The sequence below is a fragment of the Aethalodelphis obliquidens genome, unplaced genomic scaffold (assembly GCF_003676395.1).
Source record: "Aethalodelphis obliquidens isolate GAN/ISIS:26980383/991018 unplaced genomic scaffold, ASM367639v1 scaffold7, whole genome shotgun sequence".
NCBI classification, from domain to species: Eukaryota; Metazoa; Chordata; class Mammalia; order Artiodactyla; family Delphinidae; genus Aethalodelphis; species Aethalodelphis obliquidens.
In genome coordinates this window covers 17890871-17911559 of record NW_020837951.1, presented here as the reverse complement: position 1 = coordinate 17911559, position 20689 = coordinate 17890871, and the positions used below count along the sequence as shown (strand labels likewise).

General features: G+C 48.1%; 1 protein-coding gene across 1 annotated transcript in view; it reads left to right on the top strand.

Moving 5' to 3' along the window:
• Positions 1-221: 221 nt before the first annotated feature.
• The window catches only part of PAPPA (pappalysin 1), a 208784-nt gene continuing 188316 nt past the window's right edge, over positions 222-20689 (top strand). Inside the window, exon 1 of the mRNA XM_027105071.1 lies at positions 222-274. The gene's annotated coding sequence lies outside the window, so the exon portion shown is untranslated. The remainder of the gene's footprint in view (positions 275-20689) is intronic.

Here is a 20689-nt window from a genome sequence, read left to right as displayed (position 1 = left end):
GCGGCCCGCGGCCGCCGCGCCTCGCCGCCGCCGCCGCCGCCGCCGCCGCCGCCGGGCGGTGCCTGGGAAGCCGTGCGCGTCCCCCGGCGGCGGCAGCAGCGGGAGACGAGGGGCGCCGCGGAGGAGCCGAGCCCGCCGAGCCGGGCGCTCTATTTCAGCGGGCGAGGCGAGCAGCTGCGCCTGCGGGCCGACCTCGAGCTGCCCCGGGACGCGTTCACGCTGCAAGTGTGGCTGCGAGCGGAGGGGGGCCAGAGCTCTCCGGCGGTGATCACAGGTAGGCGAGGGCGCCCAGGCGGGCGCTGCACCGGCCCTGCGGCCCCAGGGGCGCGCGGGTGCTTGGGCGCTGGTGGCGGGATCGTTGGGGGCTGGCGGGTGTGTCTGTGCAGGAGCCGCTGTGCCGGCGGCGCGGCGGCTCCGGGGCGAGCTGCGAGCCTCACTTTGCCCCATCTGCGGAATGGGCGCACTCGGAAGGCGTCTCCGCCTAGCCCCGCTGGAAGAGCGCAGGGAGCGCTCCCGGCCTCCTGGAGACCCGCAGTTGGTGAGGGCTGGTCTCCGGGGAGCCTCGTGCGCGTGAACCGTGTTTTGGATGGTCAGAGGTACTGTCTCCGTTTGGGATGGAGGAATGACCCAGTTGGGATGCATGTGAAAAGTGGCTAGGGGACCGTTGATTTCTTTGGCTTTTTAATGGAGGTGACCCTCCCCCTTTACTTGGCCCCGTTACCCTGAAAGCCTACAAGGACAAGGTGGTTGTGATCGCCAGGACTTAGAAGTCCTCAAAGTGCCCCCAAAGTTGCTCTGTGGTTGCTGCCTGCCTCTGGGATTCACCCCCTTGCCCCAGGCACACACAGACACGCGCACACATACTGCCATCCCATGTCCTTGCTTTCAAAGCCTGTCACTCGGGGCTGGGGTGAGACTTTCCTCAGGCACACCCCGCCAGTCCTCCCCCGACTAGGCTGAGAAACGGGGCGCTTTTCTCATTTGGGACTTTTACGAGCCCGTAATGAATTTGAGTTCTCCCTCCTCACACACACACACACCCATCCGCCCAACACACACACTCACACCGTTCTACAGCACAGCCCGTAGTGAAACCGGACACTTTGGGAGGGTTGCAAACCTTAGAAATGCACCAACATCCATTTTTCCCCCCTCCTAATGAATCTGTGGCAATGCCTTTAATAAAACTGGGGGGCGGAGGGGGGCGGCGCTGGAGGAGAGAAGGAAAGTTTTGCCTCTTCTGGCTGGGAGATTCCCTTCCTGCACAAACAGTCTTGCCGTGTCCTAGGACGTCTCAAAGTGAGAGTAGGGGTTCCCCTTTCGCTGCAGCCAGGAAACGTGTGGAGGCGTTTTGCGATCCCACCCCCTTACACACACTTTCTTAGAAGGGAAAGCTCTGAGTTCTTCCGGCAGCCCGCTTCTTTCTATTTTGGCGTGGACTTTCTCAACCGTTGCGCTAACGCTGTCCTATTTACATCAAGTCCATTTAGGGGACCCGAACTCTGCTGCTATACCAAGAATATGCCCCCAAAGCTCCCACTCTCCCGCTGCCAAGTCGAGAGCTAGAAAGTGACTTTCCCCCATACCTGACGTCATCACATGCTTCTTTTTTTCTTTTCTTTCTTTTTTTTTTTTTTTCCCGCCCCCCCCCACCCCAGGAAGGAGAGGGAAACTGAGCTTATTCACTTTTAGCCCTCAAGCCCTACCTAGTCAGCCAGAGGGGGTTATAATGTAGAGTAGAGGGGAGATGTTATTCATAATAATAATGATGATGATTATAATTCAGGGCTGTGGTATGTTTACTTCTCTTTCGGAACATAGGAAAACACAGAGCCTGCAGATTGGAGGTTTTTTTTTTAAATAAGTAGATCTGATTTTTCCTAGTCTTTACCTGCCACACCAGTGATTTGGAAGGCTTCTCCTCCAGAGGGGAGAGTGCAGGGTTATATAGGTATCATCAATGAAAAGGTAGTAAATGCATTTTTTCAAAAAAAAAAAAATATATAGCACCTGGGATTCCACAGGAGCCTGCTTTATAAATGTCTGTAATTCAGACAAGGAGCCTCTCTTCACACACGCTCTTTTGAGGACTCATTCGCTGTCTCACACAAAGATAGTGCAGTAAAATCCTTTAATTGGATGGGGGACGTTAGGTTATTATTGCTTGTATAAAATGCCTGGTCCATTTTATGTGTGGAAGTAACATTCCTCACAAAACGAGGAAAAAAAAAAAAAGTCACTGCTGCCGTGTAGCACCAGAAAGCTCAGAGCTTTTCTCCTGAGGATTCTGGTGGATTTTTTTTTTCCCTCCCCTAGTTGAGTCTGAGCCAGATTTGCGGTGTGTAAACACCTGGCCTTGAGCCAGAAAAGACTCATTCTGCGTATCCTCCACACGGTACAGACTGTTGGACTAAAAAGAACCTGCTTCTCCTTGAATTAAAAAGCAAACAAACAGAGGTTCTTTGCAGAAGCACTTTTTCAGCTCCTTCCTTCGTGTAAGTTCAGGCTGGGAGAGGCCGGGCCGAGGTGGGCAGTTTGGATGCCGGTGCCAAACCGTGTCCTCCCGCTGCGACCTCGGGTGCCCAGTTTGCTGCCTGACCTCTGCTGGCTCTCTCTGGCTGGGCGTCACCACTTTCGTAGGAATCCCTGGTCACCTATCTTGAGAGAGCAGGCATCTCTCAGCAGGGACCGCGCTGCTATTTCAGGCAGAGGGCTGCTGCCTTGCTGTCAGGCCAGGCTGCCTTACATCACTCTTTGCTGCAGGATTCAATTGGGTTTCGTAAAGGTCTAATTTTATGGTGCTGTTAACCGGGTTTGTCGTCTGGCAGAGGCAGGCCTTGCCGCTCCTGGTAGGCGGGCTATGCTCCCAGATCCGCCTGGGATGCTATTTCTGCCCCGGTTCAAACTTCACTGACACCAGTTCAGACAGGCGCTCGGAGAGGCAGAGGGAAGCAGTGAAGGAGCAGTTTGCTTCTGAAGCTCAGAAAACATGCCTTTTATTTTTTCCAAAAGGGAAGGAGAGAAATATATATAAATACATATATATATATATTAACAAATAAAACTGGGAAGGCTTATGCATGCAAAAACAAAGCTAAAGTGCGGAAGTGCCTGTGTGCGGGAGTCTGAGGGTTGAAGAGCCCACCAGCGATGGATGCTCTGAGCGTTGGAGAGTCCTTTAAGGCTATTGTGAAGAGGGTCCTTGGAGGTTACCCAGGCTTCTCTCTTTGGCTGAACAGGGAGACAGAGACGCGGAGAGGGGAAGGATGTGTGCTGGATGACACAGCTCCCCAATGCCAGGAGCCAGGATTTGATCCTGGGTATCCCCACTTCCAGACCGTACCCGCTACACTGCTGAGAGAATGTGTCTGAGAAACCCTGTCACCTCCGACCCCTCACAGACCCACCACCCAGCACAGCCCTCAGCCTCGGTGCTCGGCAGTTTGGGCTCCCTTTCAAGTATGGGGGCGGGGGGGGGGCCTTCCCGACACATCCCTTCGCCTTTTACCAGGCAGGATCCAAACCTTGCCCCTCATCCCCAGCTGCCCTCCCCCACCGTACCCCTCCAGTTTGACAGAAAGAGAAAAGAGGAAGAAAAAGAAAACAATAGAGTCAATTTGCTGCTCCATGGAGCGGAGGCCCCTGAGTAGCAGTTAATCTTGTTAAAGTGTCTCCTGACCTGTTAGATAAGTGAAATGTGGACCCCACAAGCGCTGCCCTCCTCCCCCCCCCACCCCTCAGTGATCCAGAGTCCCTGCTCAGAAGGAGAAAGGGATTTACCTGAATCCCCTCCAGCACCTCCGCTTTCCGTGCTTTTCTCTTTTGTTCTAAATGTTGGACTGTTGAGTTCAGCGACTACTCAGAAGAGACTTTTTATTTCCTCCCTTCTGCAGCCCCTACTTCCCGCAACCCAACCAACCCCCCAAAAAGAGTGCCTGCATTTCCACAACTTCAGAACTGTAACCCCAGGGAAGGCTAGATTTCAAGAAGTTCATGTATTAACATGGTTCTCCCCACAACATTCATAGTGGCACCTGGGGTCTAGGATATTGCCATGGGGTGAGAAGCCAGTTTTAGTAGCTGGGTTACCTCTGCGTGAATCTTCCTCTGCCCCTAACTGGTTTTGTGACCTTGGGAAAGTTAACTGATTCCTCTGGGCGTCAGCTTCTTCACGTGCAAAGTGAGTGTAGCACGAGGACCTGACGCATTACATGAGCTCATACGTAGAAAGTGCTTAGAACTGGACTTAGTGGATAGTAAGTACTCAATAAACTGTGATCTTGTTATTGGACATGATTTTCCAATGACCTCAGCCTTGGCTTTATGGACTGAGGACACTTAAAGGCAGGAAGGAAAGCAACTCTTCCTGGGTGCCTCCGAGGTGCCGGGTACTGCGCTTGCCTTGTGTCTGCGAGTTTCATCCTCACAACCGCCCTGGAAGGTGGACGTTGTTACCTCTGTTTTCCAAGTGAGGAAACAAAGTCTCGGAAAGTTGAAGCGACTTAGTCCAAAGTCCCACGGGCTCTTGCAGTGGACAGAGCCCAGATATGAACTCGAGTCTTAAGTGCCTGTTTCTTCTTCAGCAGTCTTTTTGGAGAGAGAAGGAATGACCCCCATTCCCTTCTTTAGACCTGCTGCAGAATGTCGCCACTCTTTCCTGCATCTCTTTGTGCTGACCATACGCCTACAGATTAAAGGGGATAAAACATGAATCCAAGTCTCACGTGGAGCTCTGGGTTTGACCTAGCAGATCTGTGTTTCTTTTCACGTCAAATTATCAGGCAGACTGGGCTTGGAATTTCTGTTGCCAATGACTTGCTGTGTGATTTGAGTCACGTCACTTTATCCCTCTAGCCCTTGCTTTCCTCCTCTGTAAAATGGGCATAATGATATCAGGACACTGAAGTGGAAAAAAACAGGCAGAAAGTACCTGGCACAGAGCCGCTCATATTAGGGATTCAGTCAGTGGTAGTTGGATCCAGTAAGTAACCACCTTCCCTTTCCCAGTTTGCCAGCTTGGCCTTCAGAAAGTGGGACCTGTTTGTGCACTGTTAGGGCTTTCCCTCTTAAGTTGCTGGGGAGTCTATCTAGAGTAGACAGTGTATCTTGGGGAACAGTTGGACCCCTTCAAATCCCTTCTTTGAACTTTGATTTCCTCTTCTTTGACCTACTTGGATGACCCCTTGGTGATAAGAGCCAGAGGAGGTCCAAAACCACTGGACCAATGAATAGGAAAACCAGTTAGCACCCAGAGGGAGAATGCACCCTGAGGAACAGAAGCCAGACAGTGGTCACAGTGGGGTCCAGGTCACAGCTGTGTTGTCACATGCCTCTTGCTCCTTCCCCAGATGCCCTCCTACTTCACGCTCCCCCGGTCAGCCATTCACGTGGACAGATGGGGTAATGGAGGCTGCGTTGCCCTCGTCCCTCTACACAGAGGAAGGCAAACTTGAGGCTCAGAGGTGTGGGGCTCAGGAACACGGGATTTGCGTGGTCAGCTGGGAATGGACTGAATCAGGCAGCTCATGGTACAACAGGGAAACTGAGGACCAGTGTCACGAAGGGGCTGAGCACTAAACTGTGTTCACAAACTGCCCCTCTCAAGGTAGCCTGGGAGATTGTTCCGTCCAGTAGCTCGCATCCCTCAGAGCCCTGAGAACCATCAGCTTTTTAAACATCCTGATGCCCAGGGGCTGCCTCCCAGGGCTTCTGATGTCGTGGGTCTGGGGTTGGCCCGGGCACTGGTGTTTTTCAAAGCCTTCTCAGGTAATGTGGAAGGGCCACCAGCGGGGAGAATCACTGATCCAGTCTGTGGTCTCCCTGCTCTGCAGGTGGAGAAACTGAGGCCCGAGGGGGGGAGTGGCATTTCCTGCTTATCCAGCTGGTTGGCGGCAGAGCTTTGAGAGAACTTTAGCTGTCCCAATTCCGAGTGGCCAGACACCAGAAAGGAGCTTTATTCCATTCCCAATTCCCCTGCTGGCCCTAAATGCCTAGGAGCAGGGGGGCAGGGGGTGGGGGGTGGCACTGACATTCCATTTTTCCAAAGCTGGTCCTATATGTGAAGCTACACCCTCTCCTTCTGGTGCCTCCTTTAAAGTGCAGACAGTCCTAGAAGGGGGTAACGCATGGAGTTCCATGCATCTGATTTCCAAATGGATGTCTCACCGTGCTTGAGAGGGGAGTTCTCTTCTGAGCAGGAATAAGGAGTGTAAAGGAAAGAGGGAAGCCCAGCCGTGAGGCATTCCCCACTTTGCCCTGGGCCAGTCCTTTGGAAGGCAGGCAACTGTTCCTATTATTTCAAACCCCCTCGCCTTGAGATCACTGTGAAACCAGCACTGGCCGCAAGGTGTCTTAGGTGAGGATGCGAGATGATCCCCAAGGACCCCAGGTAGGAGGACCCCCTATACAAGCGGCTTGTTCCTCATCTACCTATCGCCCAGGACCTAGGAACCTAGCGGGTGCCTACTTCTCCCCTCACCTGCTGCCCTTTCTCTGGAATTTAATTTCCTTTCCCTTAGTGTCTCTTATCTTTTTTCTTGCTGCACTGAGGACTCTCCTTCATGCCTTGATGCATTTACTGGAAATGCTCAACTCAGAGCTGACTTGTGGGTCTTGGCCCCTTGGCTCCTTTGAAAACCTGGAACTGGGACCTAGGAGCTCTGGGCTCAAGACCTGGCTTGGTCTCCTGTGAGCTGTGTGACCTGGGGCCTCTGGGGAGAGAGTTTCAGGTGTGGTTACATTCAACATCCGTATCTTGCGGGTTGTCACGGGAACCAGGTGAGACGATGACAGGAAAAGCTCTAAGGCAAGATCAGAGCCCGGTCCATAGGTCGACAGTGGTTGGAGGATCCAGAAAGTGAGAGGTGTGAGGGGTTTGTACAATCAAGGTCATTCCTGGAAAGGCACCTTTATTATCATTATTCACACTGCAAATGATAAACAGTGATCGAATTAGCATGACCTCACTGGAGTCCTTTGATGTTGGAACTTAAGAGGTCTGCCTTACTTGCTGTGTGACCTTGACAACTTAACTGCTCCTCTCTGTGCCTCAGTGTTCTCAGGGTACACACTGAGGGGTAGTAGTGGAATAGGGGCTTTCAAACTGTGCCCCACAATCTTAGGAATGCCCTGGGGAGAGGCTGAAGGGGAGTACTCTGTCTCCCCGCATCTTCCCTTCACCTACTCTGCCTAAACTGTGTGCTTCTTCCAGAATTCTTTTGAAGGAATGTGCAAGTTTCTCAGTGATAGAGTTTGAATGGACATGGACTGACATTGTTAACTTTGTTAGGCATCATAACAGTATTGTGTTATATATTTTTAAAGATCCTAATCTGTTAGAAATGTGTACTGATGTATTTATGGGTAAAATGACGTTATGTCTATTTTGTTTGTTTAAAGTGTTCCAGAAAAAAAAAATAGGATGTTGGGAGGAAGAGTGGTAGATGAAGGAAGATTGGCAGACTGATGATTGTTGAAACCAGGTGACAGAAACGACAGGCGTGAATACTTTTTTGTCTGCCCCTCTGTGTGTGCTTGAAGAATTCCATCATAAAAAGTTTAAAAGAGTTTGAGAGCCACAGGAGGAGCTGAAGTCTTAGATCCCTGCGTGTTCTGTGAGCTGATAGGTTTTCCAAATGCATTTCTGCAACTTGGAACGGGTTAGGGACTCTCCCAAGGTCACACAGAGAATAACTGAAAGTCAGTGTGCAGTCTAGGCGTCTGACACTAGGAGCTCCCTCTGCCCTTCTGTCTGCACAACTGCAAACTCAGGTGACTGACCATCCTGGGAGAGCTTGAGTGGAAGGAAAGGAAGGACGGGAGTCTTAGGAGGGGCATGTAGGAGGAGCAAGTGGAGCCTTGCAGCGCAATAAGAAGTTTTTGAGTGAGGGCATTCCTTGCCGTGTGTGAACCCTTCCACACACTGTGAAGCATTTCACATCCTTGGTTTTGTGCGTAAGAATCGCCTAGGATCTCCTAATCATTGTGACAATCCAAAACACACTGTGACCATTGACACGCACAGGCACACACTCACATTTCCACATACCCCTATTTCTCATTTTTCTGGCTCCTTATTTCTTTGCATCTCCCATTGCCCTGGAAGCCTTCTAGAACCTTGTAAAGCCTGGTGGGGGCATGGGGGATGGTGAGCTGCAGTTGACTGATCTCAGAAAGAATTGACACGCTCAGGCAACAGGGGAAAGGAGCATATGTTTACTGAGGAAGTATTTTGTAGTGATTGATGGTAGAACTCAAGAGTCAGAGTGCCTGCGTTTGATTTCCTGATTCTCCCACCTGCCAGTTGTATGACTCTGGGCAAGTTACTTAATATCGCCAAGGTTCACTTTTGCCCCTCTGTAAAATGCGGATGATACTGGCACCTACTTCATAGGGTTATTTTGAAGATTAACTGGGCCTCCATGTGGAAACCGCTTAGTAATGGAATCTAGACGATGGGTAAGCACCCAGTAAACGTTAACTCATATTGGTTTTATGTGTCCGGCCTCGCTACACATTATTTTCTAATTCTCTCAATAACTCTATAAATTAGACATGTTTATCTCCTTTAGCAGAGCCAGGAATTGCCTTTCCCTCCCTCACCACTCAGGAAAGGCTTACTCCTATTATCTTAACGTAAAACAAAAACTAAAATGAAAGGCAAACAGAATAAACATTGCATTGTTTCCTATTACAAAAGCAATGTGTGTTCACTGTAGAGAATCTAAGAAATACAGATTAGAAACAAAGGACAAAGTAAAATTTGTCCATCCCTGCCCAGGCATTCAACAAGTATTTGGTGAGTTTCTGCTACGTGCCAGGTACAGTTTTAGGTCCTCAGTACAGAGCAAGGAACAGAAGAAAATATCTCTGACCTCAGGGAGTTTATATTCTGGAGTGGGGGGTTGAGGAGGAGACAAGACACATGAGTAAGCGGATAGATCGCGTAATGTCAGGTGAATGTTTATGAAGAAAAATAAAGTAGAAAAGGGAGTTGTGTGGGGCTGGGTTGTAGGATGAGGAAAATTTAAATAGGGTGGTCAGGGGCTTCCCTGGTGGCACAGTGGTCGAGAGTCCACCTGCCGATGCAGAGGATACGGGTTTGTGCCCCGGTCTGGGAAGATCCCACATGCCGCGGAGCGGCTGGGCTCGTGAGCCATGGCCGCTGAGCCTGCGCGTCCGGAGCCTGTGCTCCGCAACGGGAGAGGCCACGACAGCGAGAGGCCCGCGTACCGCAAAATAAATAAATAAATACGTAAATAAATAGGGTGGTCAGGGAGGCAGCGATGAGAAGTGGCATTGCAGCAGAGGCCTCGGCGCAGACCCGGGGCTGGCTGGAGGAGGACTCGGGGCGCCAAGGAGGAGCAGTGTGGGGGTGGGGGGTGTCAGGCCCAGGCCAGTTTAGTCCGTAGCTTGCTGTGTGACTTTGTGCAACTTATTTTCCTTCTTGGGCCAGTTTTCCTCATCTGAACAGTGGGAGTAAGGAGGAGTTTATGTGTCTTTGTCCTTGAGACGCATCTAGCAGAGATTCCCTGAGACTCTATAATCCCCATCTGTCCTAAGACAGATGCTCAACGTTCGCAGTAGCTCCGGCGCTCTTCCTTTCTGAGTGCAGCTTCTTCCGCTCGGTGGTGCCTGTGCCCCTCAGGGACCAAGTACCCACACACTTCCTGCTTCCTCTCCCCCAGCTACACTCATTCTTGAAAAAGGACATGGTATCCCATCTTACTAAGGTATCATGGACTGATACCAACCTAGAAGGTTGCTCTTCCATGGGCATATATCCTTTAATGTCTCCTCAAAAAGCTTCCTATCCAAAAGCAGAGTACCAATGGGTAGAATTTCAGTCAAAGAGTGACTGAAGACATTATGTAGGGAATATTGGTACTTCCCAAGAGCTGGAAGCCATCTCGGTTAGTAATATTGCTCCTAAGAGCTGCCGTACATGTTTTTTAAACACTCACTGAGTGACCTTCCCAGTGATCACATCCTGGCTGACGGTTAGCGTACTCAAATTTCATCATTTCCTACTCTATTGAAGCCGTTCCAGGCAAGTTCCTGGACACTGGTGTAAGCCACTGGCCTTTTAGTCATGCTTATCATTTTAATCACATCACTTCATGATTAAAATACTGAAACTCTGAGTCTGTAGCCATCCGTTTGCCTATTTTACTTCTGGGAATCCCTAGCACTGTCATCCCCAGATTTTTCTTCCAACAAGAGAAAGAAAATGTTTTCCAGTATCATTTGTCACAAACCCAGGGTCCATAGAACCTGCAAGAGTAGGAGAGGCGACCCTGTTTCAGTTTTGCAGAACCTGAGAAGGTCCCAGGTTCTAGTCCATTTGAAGGGAACAGAGACAGAAACTCTAGGAGGTGGGGGGGGGGGTCACAGCTTGGGATATGAGTATCTGGGTAGGGGGAGCATATGACTAATTGCAGATCCCTGATCTGATCTTTTGCCTTCAAGAAACTGGTGGTCTAACCTGTACCTATCACCTTTGTAATCAAGAACCTCTCCCTATATCTGTCCCACATCCATCTCTTGTTAAGTCTTTTTGCTCTATAAACATGAAATGTGGCTGAGCAGAATATAACCAGATGTGTTTGTAAAGAGGGGGTTATTTCCCCCCGTGGGATTGGAGATCTTTCAGCTACAAAGGCTGATGAGAGCACAGAGAAAGGTACGTTAACAGGCCAATCAGGAACAAGGTGGCCTTGCCCTAAGAGATGCAGAGTACACAGAAAACGTAAAAAGGGAATATATACTCTACTCTGTTTGGTGAAGAAACATTCATGTAAGTCCAAAGAACCAAGGTGTGTGAGAGTCAGAATCTAAACCATTTATTTCAAAGATGAGAAACCAGGGGGTGGTGAAGAAGTGACTTGTCCACACCAGTGACCTTGCTGGGTAAGATCCTCTGTCTTCTGAGTCTTTGGGCAAGGTCTGCTTCTCTCCTGACTTGGCCTCCTTTTCCGTGGAATAAGTACCATCTCTCTGATCAGCATTTATCTCTAGACTCTGCTGGATTCCGGACTTATAGATCCAGCTGTCTACTGGAAATGCCAGCCTGCACTTCAGACTCAGCATATCCGAAATGGAATTGTCTTTCCTCCAGAATTTCTTCCATCCTCATCTCGTGTCATCTGCTCTAGATATATCTCCCACCATGTTTATTCAGTCATCAATTCCTGTCTATCCTGTCTTCTTATCTTTATAGCCAACCTTGCCCCTTCTTAGCTTAGGCCCTCTTCATCTCTTGCTTTGACTATTTCCTTAGTATTGTAAATGCCCACTTCTCTGAGCCTCAACTCCTACACATCCTTCAACTTCCCACAGTCAAATCTTTCTAAAATGCAAATCTGACTCTACTGCCTGCAGCTATAGGCCTTTCAGTAGCGCTGGAATTATCTACAGTTCCACCAGATAGATGCCTTAGGCTTTTTTCCCATCATTTTCATTATATAACATACCTCCTAAATCCCCAGGCACCATTTTGCAGGACACTTAAGCCTCGTAGGATTCTGCTCAATGTTCCCCTCTTGTGGGAAGCCCTTTCTGACTCTTCCCCAAGTATAACTGGTTCCCCCCCGTCCCTTATCCATGTATCTCTACTATACCTTCTGCACACATTTATCGAAACACCTGGAATTCTTTATCACATTTCATTCTCTGCATATTTGGGGTCCTCTCCACTTCACTGCCTAGCCAAGTGCCTGGCTTATATAGGAACTATAGGTATTTTTGTTTAATGAATGCATGACTGGATGAGAGAACCAGCTAAATTTCTGATGATTCTGGGAGAAAGAGCTTGGGCATGTTGCATTACGTAACCCAAAGCACATGACCTGGCCCGTGCGTCACACTCAAAAACGTTACACAGTGGTTAATTCCATTTCCCCTTGAGCAGAGCAGTCAGAAGGGAAAAGATATCCGGCCTTCCAGACGGGGGGGGGGGGGGGGCAGTGTATTTAAATGCCTCCTCAACTCACATTTTGGCCTTTCTAATCCAAGCCACGTTTTAGCCTGGGTCTTGCCCTCTCAGCCCTTCGCCTGTTTGCAAAGCATTTGTTTTGTGTGTGAACTGCAGCACATAATCCCAAGCTTTGCTCTCCTCTCAGATTTCACCCCTCTCCCCTTATCAGGTGCTTCTCAGGGCTCAAGTGTCCTAGCAGTCATATCTGTTGCCTGCGTTTTCATCCATTTCCCTCCTTTCTGATCAGCGGGCCTTCTTCCCCTCTGCTTCCCTTGATCTTGTGAGACCTTGTGGTGACCTCGGGATCTGGAATCCTCCATCCGCTGTTTATGTACCCTTGGGGGGAGAGCACGCATTCTCAGCAGTAATAAGAGTAATAAAAGCAGCTAGCTTACGATGAGCACTTACTATGTTCTGGCACTGTGCTGAGTGCTACACTTTGGACCCGTTGAATTAGGTTTAGAAAGTGGCATGACTTGCTGTAGGCCTCACAGCTTAAGGATGGTGGAGCTGGGGTTCAAGGGAAGGCCAGTTTAATTTTATCTCTATCCACAGGGCCTAGTACATTGCTTAGAATACAGTAGCTGTTCAGTAAATGTTCCATCAGAGGATGAATATAGGAGTGAATGATGAATGGATAGATGGATGGTTGGATGCATGGGTGATGGTACCCCCAGTGGCCAATGCAAACATCTAGAGATTGTAGAACAAAAAGGGAAGGAATGGAGGGAGAGAGACATGGAAGAAAAATTGGAATGAACATTATAAGACTTTAAAGAGATTGGCTAAGAAATCTCTTTGTTGTGCAGAATATATTTTATTTGCCAGTGATTTTTGAGCAAACAGACCCTTTATGTCCACCAGAGCATTTCCCAGTCTACCCGGAGATAATACACTTTCAAAGATTCTCTCTGCCAAAAACATTTCTGGATTCCTCTTTCGGGAATCAAAGCCTGGGGCATATTCCCCCAAATATTCTCAAAGGAAATACACTGTCACCCTTTGAGGATGGACCTGATCCATTCTGAACCAGTGTGGGACCTGTGCAGGTTATCGTGCTGCATGAACTATGGGGTTCTGAGCAGAAGAATGACTCTGGAGTTAACAAGGCTGATTTGTGAGGCGCTCTCATTGGAGCCGATTAGGCCTCTGTAGAGCCAGTGGTAAGCTCTCAGGATGACCCCTTTACAGAACAGCCCCACTGGGCTGATTAGAGCTGATCTGCTAGAAACCAATATGGTATCTCGTTCATCCCTTTCCCAAGACATTAGTTTGCTTTTTAAAATCTGCTCAGTTTATAGATGGAGAAACTGAGATCCAAGCAAGTTAACTTGTTAAGTTAAGCTGAGTTGAGTTGAGTACAGTGAAGCAGCAAACTGGTAGCAAAATTGAACGTAGAATTCCGATCTCTTGACTCCCAAATCAGTGCTTTTTCCACTGGACCAGTTTGTTTTCCTCTACAGTGTTGGATTATGGTTACATCTGTGGGTTCACAGCAGCGAGCTTATTAGAAAATGTCGTACAGCTGTTTATTAACTTTTCTTAAGTATTTCTTACGTGACAAACCTCTGTCCTAGGCATTCTGTGAAGTTCAGTAGTAAACGGCAGTTTATTTAGAGAGGTAAACCTCCCTCCCTTCCTCCCTCCTTCCCTTCCTTCCTTCCTTCCTTGCACCCACCCATTTATCCATCCATCCATCCATCTATCCATCTATTTGATCGATAATTATTGAGCGATCTTTATGTCTTTGTGTATTACACATCAAGCAAGGAAATGAGGATTAAAAAGGAGAACGGGGCACGGTTCCATCCCTTGAGGAACTCCCAGTCCTAGTGGCAGAAGCAGACTGGTAAACAGATATATGACATGGTAACCGCTATAACTAAGCAATTAATAGAGCCCTGGAAGAGCACAGAGGCAGGAAAACTGTGTTGTTGCACACCCGTGTTTATTATGGGGGCTATAATGTGCTCTGAGATTTCAGAGGCATAAGAGATCCCTTCCACCTGGAACGGTGGGAGAATTGTTCACAAACAATGAACATGTTCATGTACGTGTAGTGTGTGCCTTGCCCTGCATGTGGATATACCATGTGTGCCATTTTAAATGTGGAGACACAAATCAAAGTAGAACAATAAACACTTTTTGATTCATGTCTCAGCTGAGGACCTTGACTTAGAGTAGCTTTTAGGAGTATGACACTAGGAAATGATTGGACAATTCAATGTCACCACCCACATCAAATCCAACAACCCCTTATTGCATTTATCACTCTGTTGTGGTGCTTTCATACATGTCTGTCTTTCTCCACTTGTCTCCAAGCTCCTTAGGAGCAGAGACCATTTCTGTCTTCATCCCTGCTTTATTCTTACCTGTCGCACAGTACCAGCCATGCCAGTGGTGCTTGGTAAACTTTGTTAAATGAATTGGAGATGGCTCCGAATAAGGGAGAAAAGAGTGTGATTGAAAGTGGGTGCTGTGAAGGAAAGGTGCTTTGAGGAATGATATGAGCCTTAGGAAGGACCGAGCAATGTGGGCAAATATGTTATGAATGATATTAGCCGTTCCATATGGCTCTGGTTTCTCTGAGCTGGCCCGTTACCTGTATATATTCTTCCCACCTTTCCCTATTCCTGAGCCTCCCTTCTTCCTGCTGAGCCAGCCAGTGTACCATTCTGTTGGTTTTAAGTCCTTTTCCCCATGGTTTCCTCTCAGCTTCTCCAATCCCATCCCTTGGAGAGAGCTGCTAAAGAACCAGGTGCAATTGTGTGGGATGTGCCCGTGCTGTTCCTGCATCCCTCACCTGTGCCTTGGAGACCTCCCAGAGGATATGAACGCAGAGTGATGGCGAGAATCATGTCTGCCATGCTCAGTGCCCCTTCCCGGGGCCTGGCACATTGCTGGGGTTCAGCAGATATTTGAGTGAACTTCTGGATGAATAGATGCTGTAAATTTGCAATGCATCTGGTCCTGTCTGCTCAGTTCACAGATGGAGAGAATCTGATTTCCAGAGGAGGCAAGGAAATGATCCCAAGTTCCATTCCAGATTCCGGACAGAGACCATTCCTTCTGTCCTGCCATATTGTCCTGGAATTTGGGCCCAGCTCTCTTGAACTTGGTCACAAAGATTTCAGATCATTGAATCCTATAGTTGGATAGGGCCCAGAATATCCTTTTTACAGCTAGGAAGTCTAAAGTCCAAAGAGTGGAAGAGATTAGACCACCCCAAGGCTTCCAAAAAAAATTAAAAAAAAACTCTATGTGTCTCCATAGAGTCGACAAATATGTAGTATGTGCCCAGTACTCTTAGAGTTGCAGCACTGAGCACGACAGAGCAGCTCCCTGCCCTCATGGACTTTCTGTTCTTGCGAGGAGAGAAAGCCAGTAAACAGGAAAACAATTGTAAGGGCTTGTGTACTAATAGTGACAAGTGATAGAAGTGGGTGCCGTGGAGAATGACTGGAGCTGAAGAACATCGCTGTAAGTGACCAAGCTGAAGCTTGAACGACAGATGGGGAGGAACAAGCCATATGAAAAGACAAGGGAAGAGAGTTCCAGAGAGAGAGAGAGAGAGAGAGAGCGAGAGAGAGAGAGAGCGCCGGAAGAGCTAACACACAGACCATGAGGCAGGACAAGCTCAGGATGTTGAAGGAGCAGATATTCAAGCCATTGGGAGTCACGTGTGTCTGGAGCTAAAGGCAGCCCAGGTCATAGAACGTGGATTATAATCTAGATGAACTAGGCAGTTATCAGAGTTTCAAACAAGGAAGTTACAGGATCTGGTGTGTGTTTTCCAAAGATCACTCTGACCTCTATGTGGAAAATGAATGGCATGAGACCAAGAGTAGAATCTCAATTATACCACTATTGTGGTGTGAATTGATTGTTGATATTATTACTTTAGTTATGACTTAGTGTTTTGATTGATATCATTACCATTTCCTTACTAGTATCATTACCAAGTACAATACCTGAATAGCACTAATATTTGAGATCAGTAGAGGAGGTGGGGGGTTCCTTGCACTTTGTTCCAGGAGGACTTGAAGAGATTTGTGAACCCAAGACATTTTCTGTAAAAATTTGAGGCTCTGCACAGTTTTCTGGGGAGAGGGTCGAAAGTTTTCATCACTTTCTAAAAGGGGTCTATGGCCCCCAAATGATGACTTAAATGCCTAAAAGAAGGGGGCATATGAGGTCATTTCCTGAAGCCTGGTCCCAGCTCTAAAATCTGAACATTCTAGGAGATCTGTGAAAATGAGAATGTTGATGTGGAGTTGTCATATCAGACTGAGGAATTGCACTTTCCTTCATCTGTACCCTTGCTGGAGTAAATAGAATTGGGGACTTTTTTTCCCTCTGAGGAGTAGTTTATTCCTTAGAAATATAATCTACAACTTTGTTTATTCAAACTCTGGTCTCTGAGTTTTAAACCAGGCAAGTTCGCTTCAAATGTGGCCTTAGGTGGTCCTGATCATAATTATTCCCTGTGGATTTTACCCATGAATCTGTGAATGCAAACATCCGTCTACTCGTCCATCCATCCAAACATCATCCAACCATCCACCCACCTACCCTTCTTCCCTCCCTCGCTTCCTTCCTTTTCCCTTCGTCCTTCTCTCCCTTCCTCCTTCCCTCCCTCTCTCCCTCTTGACCTCCTCCATACTTAGATCTCTCCATCAACCCATGCCCTCACCAGTCTATCCTTCCACCCATGTGACCTTCTATTACCAGGCTCTATGCTAGGGCTAGGGCAAGAGTTCGGAGACTCCAATTCTTATTCTTCTGCCACTGTGAGTCCTTGAAAAAAAATCTCCTGAGAAACCTCCGTTGCACCCTTCACTTCTACTAGATTACATTTTGAAAACCTCACTTCAGAAGCTGAAAACTGCTTTGAGAAAAATTCGCTATGCCTGCTTAGTTACATAATTATAAGTATTTCCAGTAGTGCTCCGAGTCTGGGTCTAGACTCCTGGAGGCTTCTTTATCAACACTAATATTTTAGATCAATAACAGATTCTAACCTTGGGTCAGCAGGTAGTGGGAAACCAATAGAGAATGCGCCGTAGAGGCAGGCCTCCTTGGGAAAGGACAGGCTTTATAAAGGGAGCAGAAAAGGGAGCCAACCGTCACCTAGCTCCTGGGACTCTCTTTGCCCACAAGCCCCAAAGCCCTGGTATAGTGGTTCTGAGCCTTCATGATCCGCGTGTGCCCCTGGATGCACGATGTAGCAGGAAGCCCTCGTGGCATGGGGTTGTTTCAGTTTCCGAAGCATTCGACATGTACCTATCATATTCCCACTCGCCTTGTAAAACAAGCATTTTCATTTAATACAGTGAGGTCTTTGTATTCTCGACAACAAACACATGGTCTAAGGCTCGCGGACACAACCTGCCTTTTTCTCTAACACTCTCCCCCTCACCCAACTCTGTCCGCCCTTACAAAGCCCAGCGTCAGCAGAAATATCTGTTTACAAACAAGGGCTCCCAGAGAACAGTATCAGTAGCTCGGACAAACCTCTAAAACACGCCCCCAACTCTGTCCTTGGAATCCCTGCGAACAGGGTATATCCCTGGCAGCAGCTTTTGTGGAAGGCTTCCTGCCTTTCCATCTTTCCATCTGTCTTCATGTCTGGCTTCCTCTGTCTCCTTCCACTTATTCATTAAAACCGTGAGGATCGTGGACTGCAGAGGCAGTTGGATGCTGGTTTGGGCCTCATGGATATTTGGAAAACAGAGCCCCGACAGGGAGTGGCTTGAGAACAGCAAGGCAGACCCACACACATCCAGCCTGCCGTGTCATCTGAAGCAGAAGCTGATTGAAGAAGGATTATTAATTGGGTGGATATAATAGTCACATGATGATCATACAGCTCTAGATCACTTTTCTAGGATTATCAGCAACTGAAGCAATTCTTTTGTTACTCTCTCGAACTTGAGTCGACTATAGCTCCCTATTACCTACACATGGTAATGATAATAGCTAACATATTTAGCACGTAACATGTGCCAGACACTGTTCTGAGGAGTTTGCATGTATTAACTCTTCAATCCTCACAAGGACCCTTTGATATAGATGCTATTATAATCCCAGTTTTCCATATAAGACAACTGAGACATGGGAAAGTTAAGTGACTTGCCGAAGGTCACACAGCAAGTACTGGGTAGAATTAGTCCCCAGAATCCAGGTTCTAACCATTCTTCCACAAACCTCTCCAGATCAGGTCAGAATTCCTTAGCCTCACATTGAACTTCCTCCTCAGACATTGTTTCCTACCATAACACTTCCTAGTTCCTTATGTCGGGGGTCCTCAACCTCAGCACAGGTGACATTTTGGAATGGATTATTCTTTGTTGTGGGAGTCTGTCCTGTACATCGTAAGATGTTTAGCTGCATCCCTGGCCTCTACCCACTAGATGCAGAAGCGACTCCCCGCCACCTCCAGCTGTGCTGATCAAAAGTGTCTGCAGGAACATCACCACATATTCACTGGTTGAGAACCGTTGTCTTACGTGGACTCTTCTGATTAAACAGAATTGTCTGGCGTTCTTAGAACACTCTTCCCACCTCCATGCTTTATCGCATTTAGTTTCCCCCTGGACCTTGCAGGGCCCTGGGCCTCCTCACCATCAGTCTTTTCTCTATTCCAGAGTCTTTCAGTTCCTGAACATCTTTTACAGCCAGAGAGGAAATACTAACCTGTCTGGGTCATCGATCTGCTTGTTTCTATGGTTTTCTGTTTAAAAAAAATTGTCACCGATTCCAAACTTTCTATTTAAAATCCCCTGAAGATTCCACGGGCGTCTTGAATTAAAAGCTCAGTTCGTTCCATGCATTCAACAATTGTTTATTGGCTCTACCTTGTGTCAGGTCCCAGGCTCAGCACTCAGAGGATGAATTCACAGGAGATAGAATACGTGCACCTCAAGAGTTTATGTGAGAGGCTATCAGAGGTGGAGAAGAACTTAGAGATTCACTCTCCACTCTCTCCTAGTTGAGCAGATGAGGGAACCAAGCCCCGGAAGGTAGATGATATTTCATCAAGGTCAATTAGAGACCAAGCTTAAGGCTGGGCTAGATCATTCTCCACCTAGCGGAATAAAATTGAAATTCTGAAGTCCCAGGCAGCATCTAAATACCATTTATCCATCTGGAGTTTTAAAGAGCTCCTTTGAGTCATAATTTATGATTTTCTAGCAGATATCAGAACAATAGAAAATTCCTATCTGAAAAGTCTATCAGCCTTCTTTTCAAAATTTTGCTTACATTCCATGCTTTTCGTGGTAAGTCTTTAAGGCTGAATGGCTCCAGATTGCCAATGAGCATTGGGCAGGGAGTCCTGAGATAGGAGTCCTCGTTCTTTCAGCTCTGTGGCCCTATCGATAAGAGCATCATGAAATCCCTAGCTAATGATCCCTACCCCCATGGACTCTCTTTCTCAAAACCCACCAATGACTCCCTATTGTCTATGGAATAAACTTCAGATCTCTTGGCATGGCGCTCGCAGCCCTTTACAATCGAGCCTTAGACGCCCCTCGCTGTCCCATTTCCCTTTACGTGCACCGTCAGTCCCATCAAAAGCAGATGTCTTCTTCATCTCCAGAGTCATCTTCCGGTGACTTCACAGCTCTTGCCTTTGCTCATCCTTCGTCTTCTGTTAGAGGGTCTTTGCCCAGCCTCCTCCCCGCCGCCACCAAATTCCTGTTCCTTGTGCAAGCTCAGTTCTTGTGTCACTCGTCCAAGAAAACTTCCCGGAGCCTCCTTGTCTGATTCAAGTGTTCCCTGTGCTGAGCTCTTTGGCTACACCTCTACTAGAACTTACTCGATTATGCTCTCTTTATTTATAATTAAAAACTCCTTCTCGTCCTCATGTAGTCAGTGTTCCCCGGCTGGGCAGCATAATTCAGAACTTAAGTGTGTGAACCCTTGAGACTCATTGCCTGGCTTTGAATCCCATCTCTGTCATTAGCCAGTGAGTTACTCGGGCTCGGGCAAGTTAGTTGGGCTTCTCTGAGTAGCATTTTTCTCACCTGTAAAATGGAGATGACAGTACCTCCCTGCTCGGATGACTGTGAAGGGTTCCTGAGCTACTCCACGCAAAGAGCTGAGCACAGAGCCTGGCGCGCAGCAAGTGCTCAGCACACATCAGCTGGCGTTGCCCCCTCCCTGCTTCGGAGAGTAATTCCGGACGGCACCAGCCCGGCAAAGCAGGGATCTGCCTGTCTGGCCGCGTCCCTTCCTTATCTCCCTTCGCCATCTCTCTCCCTGAAAGGCTCACCCGTGACAGGGTGGCCGGATGAGGTGATGGCAGGCTCGCCCCAGAGAGGAGCTTTTGTTTCCAGAGCTCAACCCATACTGTCTGGGGTGCGTTTTTACATAACTTGCTGTGGGCCTCTGTCACTTACGAAATTTACATCATTTGACTCTCCCACGTGGGAACCTTCCCCGTCCCTTTGAGCTCCTTGGATTGGCCGCAGGTGCTCTCTACCTCTTCCGATGCTGTTCTGTAGGTGCAGACCCACCTTTTGTAGAGATGGACCCAAGCCCGACTCATCCATTAGCTGCAGTTGGCACAGTGCCTGAGGTCCACAGTACTTTCAAGGGGCCCATAAAAATGGCTTAATTTCTTTTAAAATCAGAAGAAAAAAGCTAATATAATAATAATATATATGTAATAATGAATCCACCCTCTTGATTATATATATCTTGATACCGATA